Source organism: Suricata suricatta, chromosome 10 (genome assembly GCF_006229205.1).
Source record: "Suricata suricatta isolate VVHF042 chromosome 10, meerkat_22Aug2017_6uvM2_HiC, whole genome shotgun sequence".
In the NCBI taxonomy this organism is placed as follows: domain Eukaryota; kingdom Metazoa; phylum Chordata; class Mammalia; order Carnivora; family Herpestidae; genus Suricata; species Suricata suricatta.
Window position 1 is genome coordinate 101,029,617 of NC_043709.1, and position 7,585 is coordinate 101,037,201.

Consider the following 7,585-nt stretch of genomic DNA (forward strand, 5'->3'; position numbering starts at 1 on the left):
TTCAGGTCTTTTTCAGAGGGAATTTCCCCTAGGTAGCTGTAGATTTGTCGTGTTATGGAAAGGGGTGACTTCAGGACCTTCCTACACGGCCATCTTGGACAGAAGCTCCCTCATCACACAGAGCACTTGGCCCAAAAGATGCCTCAGATCTTAAAAGAATCATAGCATCCAATAACTGCTTGTTGATGATTCACCTAGGAAGTAGCGAACCCTCAGTTAAAGCAGGTGGAGGTCCTCTACCCAGTTTTTCCAATTCCTTGGCCAAAAGGAGTCACTGGGGTTTGTCTTCCTGTGATGCCGGATTTCTCAAGGCTTCGCACATTGTCCTCAATCCTAAACACTGGTCCACAGGAAGCCCGGGGAGCTGATCAGATACCATGATCCCTGTAGCAGTAGCACGACACTGGCACCAGAGTCACCTAGATGTGGCAGGGTGGCTCCAAATGTGGGGCAGCTCCTCGCCCTTCCCCACAGCCCTCGCCAAGTCCTCCCGCAGAGCTGGGTCCGCTCCCCCACAGCCCAGTGGAAGAGGAGGAGAGAGAATGACTGAGAGACGGAGCTGTGCAGCATGGACCGCGCTTTCACAACCAGGGACTCCTGCAGCCACAAACCATTTCTTTTCCAAGAGATGTTGAGAGGAGTAGGGAGAAAATAAAACACTGAGGGGTTTTCAAATGTGGAACCCATGCAGGCTTTGTTCTTATTTTATGAATGCGCCATCCACAAGGCAGATGACAGGCCAAAGAACACTGCTGTGCTGAGAAAGTGTATTTCATCCAGTCCAGCCCGACATCTCCAGGGAGAGGTAAGTCTGATGAATGACCAGTGCTGGGGAGAACTTCACCAGCAGCCCCACTGCTGCCTCCTCTAAACTGGCACTGGGGATCCATTAATGACCTGGAGCTGGCTCTTCCCCCCGTTTCTTCCTGCCTCTCTGCCATTTGTGACATCTCACAGCAGAGAAGAGCTACCAAGGCAAGTGAAAAGAACACTTTAAAAACAAATACATTGTAGGAAGTTGAAATGTGACGTCCATTGTGCTGCCTGAGAAGGAAAAGTGAAATCTGTGAATCATACAAGTTCAGGTCTTTTTATTTCACATCCGCAGTCAGAAGAGGATGGAGAGAAAGTCTGGACCTTGAATAAATGAATTCCCAGCAGAGGCTTGGATCTGGAGTGACCAGATGGCTTCCTTAAAGACCTGTCACTCACAGATTCACATTCTTCAGAGATGCCATGAAAATTAGCAAGGGGTACTAAGCAGCCAAGTTCTCAGCAGCTTCTAGAGCTCCCAGCTCTACTTCTACAGCTCTGCTCCCAAGCCCAAACTCTGGATTACATTCAGCATGAGCCCCGCACACAAGCAAACACAGAGAATCCACCTCAAACAACACTTCTTGCCCCACAATCGTCCATGCCAATTTCCCATGTCGGCCCATATGGTAAAGAGGGGGCTGGGAAGGAAAGGAGCCTGTGCTGTCTTCCAAAGATCAGTGGGGTCTAGGGGCACCTCAGTCAGTTAAGTGTCCGACTCTTGGTTTTGGCTCAGGTCATAATCTCATGGTTGTGGGATCAATCCCCACATCAGGCTTTGTGCTAGGCATGGAGCCTGCTTAAGATTCATTCTCTCTCTCTCTCTCTCTCTCTCTCTTCCCCTCCCCCCCCCCGCTTCTGTCTCTGTCCTGTGTATGCCCATGCTCACTCTCTCTGAAATAAAGAGAAAGAAAGAAAAAAAGAAAGGAAAAGAGAAGAGAAGAGAAGGAAAGAAAGAAAGATTGGTGGAGTCTACTCCCAAATTTTCTACATCTCCTCCTCTGGAGGGGAGGGACTGCACATCCTTGTCCTCCCATCCCTCCGCCTTCAACAGGTCAAGTTCTCTCCCAACCCTGCAGTTCCAACTGGTCCTCTGACTTGCCTTGCCCAAGCGGCAGATGGATGTGACACATCAGACACTGTGACACATCACAGCCTACATCCCAAGAGGTCCCAGAGACCCCACTTTCACCTTAGAGGCTAGTGTCCTGGAGAACGAGAAACCACACGGGGGAAGAGAGGCCCAGCTGAGAGGCAGCGCCAGTCACCAGACATGTGACAGAGGCTCTCAGACTGTCCAGGCCCCGCAGGGCCACCGGTGACTGTCACTGCATTAATGGGCTTAGGTAATGAGGCCACCTGAGCTGCAGCCACCACTGCAACAGCTAACCCCCAGAATTGTGAGCAAACAAAAATCGTTCTGCTGAATTTGGGGGTGGTTTGTTACAGCAATAAACAATCAATACAAAACTCATCCAGCAAGCCCGTGCAGCTATTCACAAGAATGAGGTCATTCTCTATGCACTGATGTGGAAAGCTGACTGGAGAAGTTGCCAGCCAGGAGAGTACAATCCCACTTATGGAAACTGTTAAGTTAGTAGGTAGACAGCTAGATGCCGGTCTATCATAAAAATACCTGGAAAGAATAAAAACCAAAGTATTAACAGTGATTATCTCTGAAGGGCAGGATTATAGGAGATTTTCCTTTCATACAATGCATGTAATGTTCGAATGTTTTAATGAATTTGTGTGATTTTTGTGACAACAACAAAGAAAGATATGTTTTAAAAAATTCACCTTGAATTCTGCTACAAGCTGATTTTTCCTAAAACATCCCTTTCATCCTGTCATTGCCCTGTTCAGGGACCAACACCGCCTCCCCACTGCCAGGCTTCCACAGTGTGACTTTCCTCTGGGTGACATTCAAGGTGCCCCCAGGGCGGAGCCCGCACTCTCTCACCGGCTATGCTCCCCCCCTCCCTGTGTTCATCTCCAGGCCACACAGATCGCCACCCCCACCTCCGAGCCCCCCACCCACCACGGCAACACGCAAACCACCCCTTCCTGTGCCTCTCACAATCCCACCCCTCCCAGTCCCATCTCCCCTGGGATCCTCTAGAGGTCCTCAGAGAAAGTCCCACCCCACCCTGCCCTGGACGGGATGGTGTACTATATTATTCTCCCTGCACTGCAGGAATTGGCCATCCCCTCAAGGGGCACCTTCACAGACACAGGCTGACTAGCCATCATCATCTCCAGCTTCTCTGGCTACTAGTGGGAGAGGGAAAGAGCACAGACAGGCAATTCCAACTCCCTTCCCTCTCTGTGCCCACGAACTGGATGGTGGGTAATGCCCTTGGACTTGGGCTCTCTCCCCATGCACCCCGTCTCCAGCAAGCAAGTGGGAGCCAATTTGCAATGGCTGCTAATTCACAGTGACTCATGCCTCCTGGGCTGCTCCAGGGGCTCTCCCTCCCCGCCCTCCAGGTCCCACAAGCTGTATTCAGATCCAAACTCTGGCTTCAAACCTAATTGCCTTCCTGGGGGGCCCAACGCTGCTTCCTCCCTCAGGTCCCTGCAATATGCACATCCAGTTTTTAAACAAAGCTGTTTAGAATCTCTCAGGATTAAGTGGAAAATTGCAAGCCCAGACCTCTACCTCACTTTCTCTAAAACACAACGTGTCATTCTATGTGCTCACACAGCCCCATTCAAACCCACTCAGTTGCCCTGCCCCTCTGAGCCCTTCCATAGGGCTTGGCCCTAGTGGGGGCTGGAGACTTGTTCAGGCAGGTCTGCTCCCACCGTCCCTGGCACCGCCAGCCCAGAGCTTCTCAGAGAATATCAGGCCCCTACGCCTCAGTTTCCACACTGCGGCAGGTGGCCAGGTGAGAGGGCATAGGCAGGCCTGGCAGGTACTGTGTTCAAGTCTTACACCGCTCTCTACGGAGGGGGCCTTCACATCACAGGTAGACAGTGACGTATTGAAAGGGCTCAGGCGGGGGCCTCTCACCTGAATCCCAGAACGACACAAGAGAACTCCTCCCCACACAAACCCACGCGAGCACACCCAGCCACACACAGGCTAGGACAAACAACATATACTAACTCACACGCACACAGACACACGTGCATGGCCACACCCTGTCCCAGCCTTGCTCTGGGCATCCCACTGAGATCACTTTCCTCACCTGTCCACTGTTCTCAGAGGCCCGTCCCCGCCCCCAGCCCCTGTCCCCAAGTCTGAGCCTGGCGCAGTTCCCTCGCTGGGTGGGGGAGGAGCGCGGCATGCATGTACTGCCGGCCACACGAGCGCCACATGCTGGTAGGAGGCCGTGGGTACGGGTGCGGCCCACAGGGCTCCGAGGGGCTTCCCAGGCAGAGCTGCACATTGTTCAGATTTTACAATCATGTATTTGCTTTAAGTTTTCTTTTTAACCTGGGAAAAGGTGTTGAAATCTGCACGAAGATTCTGTAAGGGTTAGTAGCGGCTTAGGCCGCTAAGGCCAAGGCTAACTGACCAAGTTCCTATGACCCTCAGCCTTCCTGCAGGGTCAATCAAGCCTCCCCAGTACACGAGAGGCTTCCAGGGGGTCTGCTGAGCTGGCTGACTCTCCAGACTCCTGGACAGTTCTCCATCCATATCCTTTCCTATCACAAGGTCCGGTATTTGAACACTGACCACTGAACATAGAAATGGTCATAAGACTCTCAAAAAGTGAGTATTCAAAATACAGTTAATTTCCAGCCTCTCTCGGAGGAGTGGGAAGGAAGACAAGGGGAGAAGGGGAATGGTAAACTCAAAAGCACAGACAGTATTCAACAATAGATACTCAAATAATCCACATTTCACGCCTGAGTATAGGCCAAAGCACACAGGCTGTGACACTCACAGCCAGCAGAGGTGCTCCTTCTGGCTGTGAGGTGTTCACAGGGCCTCAGCCCAGTTCAGGCTGAGCTGAGCGGATGGTTCAGTACGAGGGAAAGAGTTTGGAAGCGGGACTACACCCGGGCAGGCAGTCTCGCTTCAGTGTGCTGTGGCTATAATCGAAGTTGAAATTGTTAACTCACCAGGCTGGAGTGCAGCGGTGGAACCTTCCTAAACCTTCCAGCCTAAAGACATGGGGGAGGGGGGCAGGGGGAGGGGAGGAGCAGGAGGCAGTTAAAATGAAAGCAGCAGTAGAGCCATCAGCACAGGACGGAAGTCAGGCCAGGCGCAAGACCCTGCCACCACACGGACAGGCGACCATCTCTGTAAACAGCCTCCGCCCCGTCCCACTTCTATCAGAAATCAGGGCCTCTGCTTTAATCATTAACCTCACTCTTTCCTCCTCCATGCACCTCTAGGCCAGAGAGAGAGAGGGCCCTTGTAAGAGGAGGAGGTATTTGGGAAGCCCCAGGATTAGAAGCCAAATCCCACCCCCACCCCTGTCCCACTCAGAAACCACCTTTATCAAAGCTCAAGGAACCTTAGCAAATGGCCCCCCAGACACCTATTTTGCAGGCGAGGAAACCAGCCTGACGAAAGCAACTAATTTGCCCAAGGTCACAAAGCACGTTAGAGGCCGAGGAGGAGCCAGATGAAAGCCCTCCATCCCAGGAGCTGGCCATCATTCCGGACGCTCAACAGCATGACAAGAAACAACAAAACCAAAGCACTGTGAGGCCAAAATCATACAAGAGAATAAACTTCCTGTCTGGAAGGTCCTTCCCTTAGGTCCTCCTCCAAATGTACAGAAGGAGGACAATCTTCTGGCTAGAAATGACTGGTGGTATCAGGGGCCAGCTGTCCCCCCGAGGCTCCTGGGAAGCTGGCCGCCATGCTCTGCCCTGGCAGGACCCGCCAGGAGCAGGCCCTGCAGGAACTCCATGATAGGGCAGGCTGTACTGTGTGAGCCAGGGGCTGCTGAGCGGCCAGGGGTGACCCAGGCCTCAAGTCTTTCCCTCCATGCTGCCCGCTCTCCACCAACCTGGTTTCCTGCAGCCCAGGCCGCTGCGCCTGGCTGCACTGCACAGCCCATCCACAGCCGGTGCTCCAAGTCCCAGAGCTGTGACAATGAAAGCAGACATACCACCAGGGCCCCAGGGGAGGAGGGGGGTAAGACTTAAAATGGCAGCTCCCACATTCCTGCCTCAGCTAGCCTAAGGAGGGACCTGGAGGTGATTCTCAGGAGGCACAGGAAGGAGGCCCGGGTCTGTGGTAGGAAAGACAGGCTCTGCGGGCTAGGGTTTGAATCCCTGCCCCACCTCCCACTACAGATGCGGTCTTAGGCCAGTCTCCCACCAGCTCTCAGCCTCAGCCACAGCCACTGTAACATGGGGGTAAGTGACAGCTACCTTGTAGGATGCTTGTGAAAATTAAAGGAGATTTAAATGAAGATTTAACAGGACTTCAGTTATTCACTGATGGCACAGTCTGAAACCGTGGCTACTGGTGACAATGATAAATGTGAACACTGGCATCCTCAGCATGATGTGCAAAGTATGGCAGGACAATGAGAGGTCCGTGGCCACTCCTGGGACACCAAATAGTCTCTGCTGGAACTCACGGAGAAAGGAATCTTTGGGCAAGGTAAGTTACCAGCCAGCACCATCCTTCCAACCACCACCCCCATCCCCGCCCCCACACTGCTGAGTTCCAGGAAGGTGAGAGATTTACAAATCACCCAGCAGGAGGAAGCCACAGGATAAAACACACATAAATGAAAACACAGAAAGGCCCAGGTCTGTAAGCAGTACCCACTGGGAACCTGAATGAGCACAGTCCACAAGGGCTGCCTTCCTGCCTGAGTGGCTCCTGCACGGCTTCAGCAGGGCAGGGGCCTTGATGCACAAGTGCTTGGACAAAGAAGCTATCAGCAAGACTCCAGGAGCTTGTGGGGGCAGCAGTTAGGTTCCTGGAGAGGGTCCAGGCAGAGGGTGCCCACCCGGAGGGCCAGGGGCACTGCTGCAGCAGCCAGTATAGAGAAGGAGATAGGCAGGATTGGCCAGATTTCCCCAGATTCTTTTCTGGACAGCTAGTGGGAGAGTCAGGCAGCAGAAAGGTACAGGCCTCTCCTGTGTCCCTGGGTTTCCTCCCTACAATCAAGGTGGCCAGGAAAGAAATTAAGAGGACTACCCCAGCTGTCAGTCAGAAATAGTGGGGAAAGAGTAACTGTCTCCTTACCCCCAAAGCCCAGTTTCAGGAGCTTATCAAAATTCAAAGTCAAAGGCTACAATGGAGAGACATCTAACAAACATCAGCATCTCGTTCTATCCTCCCTCAAGAGAGACATTAGACAGTTTATAATACACAGACTTTCAGAGACCCCACCACACGATGCTCCCAGACTGACCTGTTTCTTTGAATGTCCTACAAGCACCTTGGCTGCTGACAGAGGAGAGAAGATCCCAGGATATTCCTGCAGGAAAATAAACAGTTAAGTAATCATTTTGCTATGAAGCCATGCTAGGGTGAATTCTGTCCAGCAGTGGCCACTCTTTAGAGAGGAGGCCTCCCATCTAGAACCTAGTCAGTCAACAGGTGGAGAAGACCAGAAATGGTGAACTGGTTCCAGCTCCTGCACCAGGTCCACTCAGCTAGCAGTGGGTGCCTAAAATGTCATTAGCAGAACCCAAGCCCTGGCCCAGTGGTTCAGACAGCTGTGATCGATTAGTAATGTCTGCTATTGACAGTTACAGAAAGAACAGAATCCATGCTATACATATTTGCCCTCTGTGGAGTAGAGCCTTGGCATCAAGGATTTAACATTTGTAATTTAAACCACTCACA

At 52.3% G+C, this 7,585-nt stretch overlaps 1 protein-coding gene across 1 annotated transcript in view; it reads right to left on the reverse strand.

The window, feature by feature from the left end:
- Positions 1–7,209, reverse strand: part of TSPAN9 (tetraspanin 9) — a 193,634-nt gene extending 186,425 nt beyond the window's left edge. Inside the window, exon 1 of the mRNA XM_029954674.1 lies at positions 7,149–7,209. The gene's annotated coding sequence lies outside the window, so the exon portion shown is untranslated. The remainder of the gene's footprint in view (positions 1–7,148) is intronic.
- Between the last annotated feature and the right edge of the window lie 376 nt (positions 7,210–7,585).